A 12,586-nucleotide genomic window follows, 5' to 3' on the forward strand; every position below is an offset into this window, starting at 1 on the left:
CCAGCACAGTGTCCCCAAAACCAACCAGATTCATCACATACTCAAATCTGGATGCGTGTTATCTAAGTTCTATGGAGATTCAAGATCAAGAGAAATAGCTGCCGCTGCCAAGTAAAAAAAGTTCAAAACCAAGTACAAAGCTATTATTAACACTAAAAGAAGACTTAAAAATTAAAAGTATGTTAAAGCACGTTAAAGAAAGTGATTGGTCAATAGGTTTTGGCATTAAGTATGGAAAGTTCACTTCTTTTAGTGATTAGTGGTGCAAATTACTGTTCATTTGCCAGTTTTGCTCAAACTTAATTTCTCAGCTCAATCACCATGATGCCATGTTACAAAAATCCCAGGAGAAGGCAAGATTTTTCACATTTAGTGACATTTCTGCTTGTGCCCACACAAGAAGATCTGATAAATTTGTTTTATGCTTTGGAGCTATTACAGGTCATTAGTTGACTAGGTGCACAGTACATTCATTTTTATTGTGTCTTCTGCAAATGTTAGGGTTTTTTCTAAACATTCCCACTCAGAAACAAAGAGTTGACTAATCACCATTCAAACCCTCTTGCAGCTCTTTACCAGTGTTTTAAGCTGATATATTTGATAGCTGATTATAAAACAAATCTTATTTTTCCAGGTTAGGTGTAAAAGAGTTTTAATGTATTCGCTCTGTTTGCTAATACAGTCAGTTTTTATTATTGCCATTGTGGAAGGAAACTAGTTTATCTATGAGTACATGTGTAGAATAGAATAGAATAGCATAGAATAGAATAGAACAGAACAGAACAGAACAGAATAGAATAGAATTAACAGATTGGAAGAGACCTTTGAGATCATTGAGTCCAACCTATCATCCAACACTAATTAACTAAACCATGGCACCAAGTACCCAGTCCAGTCTCTTCTTAAACTCCTCCAGTGATGGTGACTCGACCACCTCCCTGGGCAGCACATTCTAACAGCTAATCACTCTTTCTATGAAGAACTTCTTCCTAAGATCCAGCCTAAACTTCCCCTGGCACAGCTTGAGACTGTGTTCTCTTGTTCTGGTGCTGGTTGCCTGGGAGAAGAGACCAGCCCCAACCTGGCTACAACCTCCCTTCAGGTAGGTGTAGACAGCAGTTGACCCAGAGCCTGCTCTGGGTCATTTGCAGAGATGGCAAAACAGAAAAAAACTGCTTACCAAAGTGCTTTCTTCAGTTTATTCTCTGAGTTTATATGTGTGATCACAAGTCATTGCTGGGACTACATTACAAAAATCCAGTATTGCATCACCTACATAATCAGTTACTCCCTACTAATCACTGACTATTTTGGGCTGGTTTTTATTTTTGGTGGTGGTGGCTTTTTGTTTTGGTTTGGGTTTTTTTGTTTGTTTCTTTGTTTCTTTGTTTGTTTTTATTGTTTTGGTTGGGGGTGGTTTGGTTTGGGTTTTTTTAGTTGGATTGGGTTTTTTAAGAACTGTGTTATCCTAAACCTACCTTTTTCTTTTACTCACTCAGAAAAACCCGACCTTAATGACCTAGCAAACAACCCAGTGATGTGTACCAGTGCTGGAAATGTGCAATTTATCTTTTATCTGCTTTAAAGCTTACTTTTCTATAACCTGCTAGAACAGGGACAACTGCTACAATGCAATTAAAACTTTTACTAATCAATTTGTTCATCCAAGCTGTCTGCTAAGATCATATATAAACAAGATAAACAGGCAACTACCATGGAAAACATTTACTAAACAAAGCTATAATTAATAATAAAGGAAACCAAGTTCCCAACTACTTAAATACAGTAGTTATTAATTATCATATGGCCCCAAGCTATTTATGTAGTGTATATAACTTACAATTCTACATGATCTCAGCTGTATTCCCCGAAGTCTCTACAGCTATCTTTTGCATATCTTTAAACTCCAGTGTGTTGGTTGTGAAGGTTTCTTCTGGATTCTGATCAAAGTCTCTCCATTATAATGCCAATAAATGCAATCTTGCATTTATGTGGAGTTACTACTTTTAAACACCAACATACAGCAAACGCCAGAATTACAGCAGGCAGATGAATTATATTTGGATTGACAGACCTAGTTTTGTCACTTGTCATACACAATAAACATCCAGCTGTCCAATAAGCAATTTGGAGGTAGCCAGCCCTGTCCTCCTACGTACTGTTCATTTAAAAATCTTATTCAAGGATCTGTTTTCATCACCAGGAAGCTTTACAAGCCAGTTGCCAAAGTGCTATGTGATCTAAACTCTTGCTACACACAGTGTAGCTTCTTCAGAAAATTAGATATTCAATGTAATGTAAACCCAGACATCTTTCCTGTTAAAGGTCACAGAATCATCATAGATCCACAGGCCATGCAATGCCTTCAACGTTTATGTGCTTAGTCTGAGAAAGGGACTATGTAATACAAAGCTGCTGGTAATACTAGTCACACAACATTTTCCCAACAGTACAATCCACAGCTCCAAGATTATCACTTGCTTCCACACCTTCATTTCTGACCATACTTCTTTCAAATGGTTCCAAGAAGTCATAAGCCTTCTTCTGGAGGCTTTCAAAATTTAGAAGCCAGACTGCTGACAGGATTGTGTGCTTTCAGTGACAAAGACCAGACATTTTCAGAACAGACCTGTTCTTATATGCCTGGTGACATAAGTACTCTGGTGTAGGAGGGAAAACCACAGCATCCACACAGGCCAGACCAACTCACATTGCTCACATTTTTGGCCAACATCTTCATCTCTTTTACTTCCCTTGGCTACAGAGCTCCCACTGCAGTTCTCAGCACCTTAAGGATTGGAGGTAGAATAGAATAGAATAGAATTAACCAGGTTGGAAAAGACCTTTGAGATCATCGAGTCCAACCTATCATCCAATACCATCTAATCAACTAAACCATGGCACTAAGTGACCCATCCAGTCTCTTCTTAAACACCTCCAGTGATGGGGACTCCACCACCTCCCTGGGTTGCCCATTCTAATTGCCAATCACTCCTTCTATGAAGAACTTCTTCCTAACATCCAGCCTAAACCTCCCCTGGTGCAGTTTGAGATTGTGACCTCTTGTTCTGCTGCTGGCTGTCTGGGAGAAGACACCAACCTCCACCTGACTACAACCTCCCTTCAGGTAGTTGTAGAGAGCAATAAGGTCTCCTCTGAGCCTCCTCTTCTCCAGGCTACGCAAACCAAGATCTTAATTTTACAGACTCTAATACTCCAGGTTTTTGGATGGGCTCTTTGCTAGATTTTTTTTACCTATATTTATGAACTAATAACCTATCATGTAATTTGGTTCATGTTAGAGATGCTGTTTGACTTTACTGATGCAGGTTTGCATATATCTCTTCAATTCTATTAGCTTTAGTGGCAGTGGAAACTTCTCTGACATAAAGAATTTTTCTAAAGCATGTCAGGAAACTAATTGTGTAGATAAAAATGTTTTTGAAGGAAAATGGTATTAATATAACAATGTGTTCTATCACAGTATCACAGTATCACCAAGGCTGGAAGAGACCTCAAAGATCATCAAGTCCAACCTGTCACCACAGACCTCATGACTAGACCATGGCACCAAGTGCCATGTCCAATCCCCTCTTGAACACCTCCAGGGACAGTGACTCCACCACCTCCCTGGGCAGCACATTCCAATGCCAAACAACTCTCTCTGTGAAGAATTTTCTCCTCACCTCCAGCCAAAACTTCCCCTGGTGCAGCTTGAGACTGTGTCCTCTTGTTCTGGTGCTGGTTGCCTGGGAGAAGAGACCAACCCCCTCCTGGCTACAACCTCCCTTCAGGTAGTTGTAGAGAGCAATGAGGTCACCCCTGAGCCTTCTCTTCTCCAGGCTAAACAACCCCAGCTCCCTCAGCCTCTCCTTGTAGGGCTTGTGCTCAAGGCCGCTCACCAGCCTTGTTGCCCTTCTCTGGACACATTCAAGAGTCTCAATGTCCTTCTTAAATTGAGGGGCTCAGAACTGGACACAGTACTCAAGGTGCAGCCTAACCAGTGCAGAGTACAGGGGCACAATGACTTCCCTGCTCCTGTTGGGCACACTATTCTTGATGCAGGCCAGGATGCCATTGGCCTTCTTGGCCACCTGGGCACACTGCTGGCTCATGTTTAGGCAGCTGTCAATCAGCACCCCCAGGTCCCTTTCTGTTTGGGAGCTCTCCAGCCACTCTGACCCCAGCCAATAGCTCTGCTTGGGGTTGTTGTGGCCAAAGTGCAGCACCTGGCACTTGGATTTGTTGAATGTCATCATGTTGGACTCTGCCCATCTGTCCAGTCGGTCAAGGTCCCTCTGTAGAGCCCTTCTGCTGTGCCAGGGGAAGTTTAGGCTCAAGGTGAGGAGAAAGTTCTTCTCAAAGAGAGCGTTGTTACCCATTGGAATGGGCTGCCCAGGGAGGTGGTGGAGTCACCATCCCTGGAGGTGTTCAAGAGGGGATTGGATGTGGCACTTGGAGCCATGTTTTAGTCATGAGGTCTGTGGTGACAGGTTGGACTTGATCTTTGAGGTCTCTTCCAACCTTGTGATTCTATGATTCTGTAATGACTGTATCTGTGGCTAGGTGCTCCTTGCAGTCATGGTCTGAGCCTATAATTGGATGACAATACTTGTCAGTTGCCTTATTTTGTGGGAACTTTGTGGTTTAAAGCTATGTCTTGTAAGGAAAATCCCTGCATAATAATGAAAGAACAAACAAAAGAAGAAACAAAAATAATAATTAAACCCCAATATTTTTGCTTTTTTTTTTTTTTCCCAAATAAGTCTAAATAACATGCAAAGGAATAGATGAAAGAATTGCAGATCTCAAAATTGCCAACAAATGATTCCTAAATTTCCAATAATGATCACCTATCATATCTGGAAATCTGTCCTTGGCAGGGCACAAGACTCGTTCTCCAAACCATAGAAGTTTGGGATGAAAAAGACTAAAACTGTCATCTCTGCTCCCCCCTGCACCCACAGATGTCTGGTTCTTTGCCACTGCTGTCTGCCCTGTGAGGATTAGAGCCTGTACTAAGATGGCTGTTTTAAGTCACCCATGTTTTCTATCTTTCTGGGAAGCCACTGCTTGCACCAGGGGGCACCATTAAACATGAGTGACAATGACAGCATCCATGGGAGCAATCATAGAGGTGAGGTGAGGTAGCTAATGCTTTCCCCCAAAATAATGCTTCACACAGTGATGAGAAAATATTCTGACAGGTAAAGAACAAAGACTTGACAATAACTCAGCCCATCACAGTGCAAAATCACAAGAGAATGCAAATCTGGGAAATCTGTAATTGTGAAGATTGCAAATGAATTTTGTTGTGATCACATACCTGTCACAATGTTTCACCTGTGGCCATGGGCACAAATACTGTAATACAGCAGATCTTGAATGATCATGATGGCAACTCCCTCATGAGGTAGGCAAAGAAACAGTGTGCAGAAAATCACTGACATTTATATTTTGGACTGTGATTACCTACTTACAGGTCCTTGATGAGAAATTCCAGCAGAATTTCTGCTACTAGTCTTAGAAGACAGCTGTAGAGTGTGGCTGCTGAGAGTCTGCTGTTGCTGATATTCACATTAGTGAAAGATAGTACATGCTAATACCCAGAGTTAGAAAAACCTTTTCCTTGGTAATGGAGGATAAAAGTGGCTTGGACATTAAGATGCAATCAACTCACATGGGAGTTGCCACTTTGAATTAGGTCCATATTCCCTCTTGATGAATAAAGTGGATATCCAGTATGCTGCAACTTTTTTATCCACAGCGTGGTCTTAGAGCTTTTCCTTTTTTTCTGCTGAGCACCAAACAGCAGTCCTGTCAAAAAAAGCTATTTCTACCTTTGTATGTGTGAGGAGAAACTCTAAAGGCATGGCTCTTGTATCTAACCTCTCTTTTATTTCTTTTGAGTAGCCTTTAGGTCAGAAACTTTGACCTTTTGGTTAAAAAGCATGTTGAACTAACCTTGTCTGTAGCCAACTGTGTTGATCAGCAGCACATTGTTATCTGGAGGTATGGGTAAAATGAATACTTCATTGGTTTACTAAAAGCAGCTTAGAAATAGAAGGTGTTTCTCAGCCTTTTGAAATATCAATTCTAGACTTCCTCTTGGAGGTACAAGCTTTTCAGCAGTTATTTATATCAACTGTATCATATTTATCTACCTCTGTGATAGAACTGGTTTTACACTTTTACTTCCCCGAAGTTTCTATTTATTGTTTGTGATTCTCCTTTCATGTGTTCTTCCATTTCTCTGGGTTTCTCCCTATAACAAAACAAAACAAAACAACACAAAACAAACAAAACCAACCAAACAAAAAAACCCCAACCAACACAAACCAAAAACCTATGCTACAATTGTTTTCTTTAAAAATAAAATAATAAAATACTTGATTTGTTATGGTTTGTTTTCTTCAGGAAAAACCTTTTTTTTTTTTTTCTTTGGGTGTCTGAAAAATTAACTTTAAATTTCTATGAAAGATTGGTAAGAGGGAAACTCTGGCTTCACTAAAACGAGCTGAAGTTTACTATGTGTATCACAGTATCACAGTATAACTAAGGCTGGAAGAGACCCCAAGGATCATCAAGTCCAACCTGTCTCGGCAGACCTCACGACTAGACCATGGTACCAAGTGCCACGTCCAATCTCCCCTTGAACACCTCCAGGGATGGTGACTCCACCACCTCCCTGGGCAGCACATTCCAATGACGAACGACTCAGTGAAGAACTTTCTCTTCACTTCGAGTCTAAACCTCCCCTGGCACAGCAGCATTGTGATAGCAATGCTGCTAGCATTTTACTTAGAGATCTTAGCCACTGCTAGATGATTATTATTTGAATAACAGACCCCAATATCAGTCATGAAGTACAGATGTAAAATGTCCTTGCTATTACTTCGCACAGACTGGTTACTTTTTGTACCTGTTGTATTTTTTTAATGTTGAAAGTTTCATTGATATTTTCCACTAGAATAATAAGTTTTTCAAAATCCCTGAAAAAGAAAATGCATTTTTAAATCATATATGCTGTTAACTCATCTCTTTTGTAATGAAACAAAAGCAAGAACATGAAAATCACAACAGTTAAAATGTTACTCTGCAATCACCTCAAAGGAATGATGGGTATGCTACTAATTCAGAATAGAAGTTTTCTTAGTTAAAACTCTTTTGAGCTTGAAATTTATAGTTTCTATCACTGATCCACAGGATCTCACCTTCTCTCAAGTTATATTTTGGGGATGAATGGGCAGTCACATTAATTTATGTTATTTTCCACCTTATAAAAACAAAAAGCTTATGCAGATATCACTTTGTTCTATTTCCAGGGCATATTGTCTCAGCAGGAGGATAACTGCAAGATATAATCTAAGAATACCTTGGTTATTTATTTAAAATAAAATATTATATTCTTCACATCAGTAACAATGACTGGGGTTTCTGTATCACAGGCAATGGCAGAAATACCAGAAGCTCTAGACAGTACAGACTGAGAAAGGTCAAGGAGTTCAGTCCTGAATAGGCTTCCTTTCTTCCACTTGTAAATCAAATGTTTGCCTTTTGAAGCCAGGGAAGGTTTAGGCTGGATGTTGGGAAGAAGTTCTTCATAAAGGGAGTGGTTGGCCATTGGAGTGGGCTGCCCAGGGAAGTGGTGGAGTCACCATCCCTGGAGGAGTTTAGGAAGAGACTGGATGGGGTCCTTGGTGTCTGGTTTAGTTGATTAGATCGTGTTGGATGATAGGTTGGACTCAATGATCTTAAAGGTCTTTTCCAATCTGGTTAATTCTATTCTATTCTATTCTATTCTATTCTATTCTATTCTATTCTATTCTATTCTATTCTATTCTATTCTATTCTATTCCAAAATTTGCCAGGCCAACAGTCAGTCCTCATGTGGATCTAGAGATCCTGTTCCATGTGAAAAATAATAAAGAGAAGAAGCTGGGGGAGGGCAGGAGAAGAAAAAGCTTTAAAAATAGTTTGCTAATTGTGTACCAGGTTATTCAAGGAGCAGGATGCTTCTGTCCATAATGCATTGTGTATTGACCCTTCTTCCTGTTGGTAACTTGACAATATACTTGGGCTCAATAATACAAGAAATTAGTTAAGCTTCAATGTTTCAACATTTTTTAAATATGTTGGGTTGGAATTGAACATTTTTTTTAATGAGATCATTGTGAAAGTCAAATATTTTTTCCTAAAAGCAATCTCTGAAGACAGTCAGAGGATTTGTTTTCATATAATGTTCTATATCGAACATAAGATATTGCTTAATAGAGGATATTAAACTCCACTAGTATGCTAGGACCATAAGGAAGTGTACATTTGTAGTTAATTCTTATAAATTAACTTAATAAATTAAAATGCAGTAAATTCCACAAACTGCACTGTCTTTGTCTTAAGCAACAATAAAATACCATGCAGAGATATCATCCATGTGGGATTCTGAGGCATAAGAACTGCTCTTCTTGATTAAGTTGTTGTAGTCTCACAGAGAAAGAACAAACAAATAATTCAGATGTAGTTTCTGAAGGTGCTATATCTTGTTTCATTTCTAATTCCCAGTGGACACCTCTTGTTACAGGAAAACTTCATCTGGCAGTGCTTATAGACAGATTTTTAATAAATATATTAGAATAAATGTGTATTTTAAAGTTTTCAGACATCATAAGGTCACAGAACAATTGAGGTTAGGAGGGACCTCTGGAAGTCATCTAGTCCAAACTTCTGCTTCAAGCAGTGTCATCTTGATCATCATGCCCAGGACATCCAGACAACTTAATATCTCCAAGGAGGGAGATTCCCACATCCATGGGCAACCTGTGCCATTGTTTGGTCACTCCCATAGTTCAGACAGAACCTACTGTGTTTCAGTTTGTGCCAGCTGCATCTTGTTGTGACACTGGGCACCACTGAAAAGAGCCTAGCTCTATGATCTTTACTCCTGTCCTTCAGCTATTTGTATGCATATCCCCTCCCACCCCCCGAGCATTCTCTTCTCTGGGCTGAACATTCACAGCTCTTTCAACATTTCCTTGTATGACAGATGTCCCCATTATTTACATATCTCAGTGACCCTGTAGTGGATTCCTTCCTGTAGCTTCATATCTCTGAACACAGTATACTGTGTTCCAGAACTAGACACAGTACTCAAGCGTGGCCTCACCAGCACTTATTTGAGAAAAAAAGATAACCTGACCTGCTGGCAGCACACCTTTTAATGCAAATAAGGATACCATTTGATTTGTTTGCTGCAGGAGCACAACACTGGCTCATAGTCTACACGGTGTTCACTAGGATTCCCAGGGGGTTTCCTGTAAAGCTGCTTTTCAGCTGGGCAGCCCTCAGCACTTACTTATGCATAGAGTTGTTCCTCAGCAGGCACAGGATTTGGCAAGTTCCTTTGCTTGAACTTCAAGAGATTTCTGGCATCCCAATTATCCAGCCAAATGAGGCTGATTGGCAGCATAACCATCATAGAATCATAGAATTGTTAGGGTTGGAAGGGACCTCAAGGATCATCTATTTCCAACCCCCTTGCCATGGCAGGCACGCCTTACTCTAGATCAGGTTGCTCAGAGCCACATCCAGCCTGGCCTTAAAAACCTCCAGGGATGGGGCTTCCACCACCTCCCTGGGCAACTTGTTCCAGTGTCTCAACACTCTCATGGTGAAGAACTTCTTCCTAACATCCAATCTTAATCTACCCATTTCTATTTTTATTCCATTCCCCCTAGTCCTATCATCATCTGGCACTCTAAAAAGTCCCTCACCAGCTTTTTTGTAGGCCCCCTTAAGATACTGGAAGGCCACAATTAGGTCTCCTCAGAGCCTTCTCCAGACTGAATATCCCCAACTCCCTCAGTCTGTCTTCATTGGAGAGGTGCTCCAGCCCTCTAATCATCCTCATGGCCTTTCTCTGGACATATTCCAGTACATCCAGATCTTTCTTGCAAGGCACAAACAGAGAGTAAGGCACAGGTCACTCACTCTAGTCAGCTAATCAAAATGGCTCTGGAGACCTGAAAATGGCAGAGTTGATCAGCACCCATCCCAGCAGGTGTCCGTGCAGCAATGATGTAGGATTGGTGCAGCTCCCCCCAACATCAGAGATTCTGGTTTACATAGGGTCAGCATCCTATGATATTGGGCCAGGACATTCCAGGAGGCTGGGATGAGGAGACCAAAGTTCCTCCCTATTGCACAACATGTTGCATAATGCTCGTTCCCTACTGTTCATGTGCACAACCCACTCAGGGGGTCACCCGACTCCTGATCAACAATAGCCTTCCTCCCTTTCATCTTCCTCTGGGGCTGTTTGACCTCCACAGACCCTTTGAAGGGCATCTGTGGTCTTCGGAGTTGTTAGCAATTCTTAGTTCCTACTTTGTTTATAAAACAGGAACTGACAGATTCTCTTTTTTCTAGTTTCAGCCTTGCTTATCGGCCAGATGGATACATCTGGTCAAACACAAATGAACCAATTCTTCTCACATTGCACAACCTAGTTAATTCAGCTGTGTGCAGAGAAGGCTAGATAGTCACCTTTATTGATCTCATATATTTGGTTAGGATTTATTACATGTTTAAAGGGATAATAATATTAGAAGGTTGTGTCAAGTAACACTCGGTATTCAGGGACATCACTCCTTGTCAAAGTTTCTAGTTTATGTAGCATTGGAGGAAAGCTTTTGATCTATGCCTGCCTTTGTTCTAAGAACTGTGTCTGTTGCTTCTGCACCAACTGTTAGTGATCTGATTTTACTCTGAAGGTAGGATATAGTCCTTCTTCCAGCTGTTCAATAACAGCTGAACTCATTTCAATTTAAGGGTGCTCAACAACTTAGGAAATATGACACACGTATGATATAGGACACAGTCTCAGGCTGCGCCAGGGGAGGTTCAGGCTGGATGTTAGGAAAAAGTTCTATACAGAAAGAGTGATTGCCCATTGGAATGGGCTGCCTGGGGAGGTGGTGGAGTCGCCATCATTGGAGGTTTTCAGGAGAACACTTGATGGGGTGCTTGGTGCCGTGGGTTAGTTGTTTGGGTGGTGTTGGATTGGTTGATGGGTTGGACGCGATGATCTTGAAGGTCTCTTCCAACCTGGTTTATTCTATGTATATTCTACGTATATTCTATGTATATAAATATGAAAAATACTTTTTTTCTTTTTTTAAGGAAATGTGGACCAGGATTCAAAAATAACTACATGGGTTTGGGCATCAAGAAATTATTTGTAGAAAATTCTGGCACCAAGGTGAATGTCCAGTAATTTCAACAGTGTAAAACATCATCGCCTTGACAGGATTGTTTTTCAGTCACTTCCAGATGTCTTTTATGACAACAGATATCTAAACCTAACATTATCACATCAAGACCTAAACTGATAATATTCATGTCTTCTTCCTAAAATACATTCCAGTCTCTCTCACATGAGTGCATTTAAAAATTAGAGATCACACAAGCGTGGCTGGCTCAGTTCAGAAAGGAGACAGAGGGCGGTGGTACCCACAATTTCTGCATTAGGGTGTGTTACCTGGGTGCTCAGATGTGAGCTTGGATCTCTATGCCTCCCCAGCTCCCACTGCCTGTACATGGGACTTGTCTCTAATTCAACCCAGGAGCAAAGCTTCAGGCAAAAGACCATTGGGGAGAGCAGGGGAACTGCCTGGAATTTACTGGTAAAGTAATCACTGGTGATATAATTGATAACAATGACATTTAAATGTTCATCTTTATGTCTCAAGCTTAACAGCCCAGTGCAATGGATGGGGCTGATTATGACTTTCAGAGCCACTGTTTTACATTGTCTGTAGACTCATTAAAACAACATTGCATTGAATGTGCTTAGGTCACACTTTAAAGGTCACCTGCTACCAAAAGGACAGAAGAGCATAAGCATGAAACCTCATTTTATCACTCTCTTTTCCAAACTGACTAAGCTAAAATAACCTCCCATTGTGTCTGCAGCTTCTCACTAAATTGCTGTTTTTACAAATGTTTAAGTATGCTGCACATACTTCAAAGTAATTGTTACTTTTATTTTGCTTTATGTACAGTGAAAAAAAGTCCATGCTACAGCTAAGAATATGTGACCACACAAGCTTTTAATTTCTGATTCAAACTTCCATTTATGCCAAAAACATATCCAGTCCCACAGCATCTTGGGTTGGCAATATTCTATCATCTATGTACTTTACAGATGCACAATAATCTTGGAAAAAGAAGATGGGGAAGAGATACTATACAATGCAGTAACACAGACCACAAACTGCTAGGCAGCAACATTGGCACCAGTGAGCTCTGTGGCCATGCACTGTTACTTAGAGGAGAACACGGGGAGACAGGGAGCCCAAGAGAGAGAGGAGAGACCCAACACAACTCAGCCTCTCTCACGTTTGTGCCTGACAGGACAACGTGGCTGGGGATGTTGCCTGGGAAACTGCAGGAAATGCAGTGAAACTGGAAGTGGTGCTCAGACCATGACTGTCGAGACAGCAGCTTTTCTGCTAGTTGGAATGCAGTGAGTGGGGTGCATGAGGGAAGGGACATGGTCAGACAGCTGGGAGTGTGTGGCCATTGGTGC

The sequence above is a fragment of the Dryobates pubescens genome, chromosome 6 (genome assembly GCF_014839835.1).
Source record: "Dryobates pubescens isolate bDryPub1 chromosome 6, bDryPub1.pri, whole genome shotgun sequence".
NCBI classification, from domain to species: Eukaryota; Metazoa; Chordata; class Aves; order Piciformes; family Picidae; genus Dryobates; species Dryobates pubescens.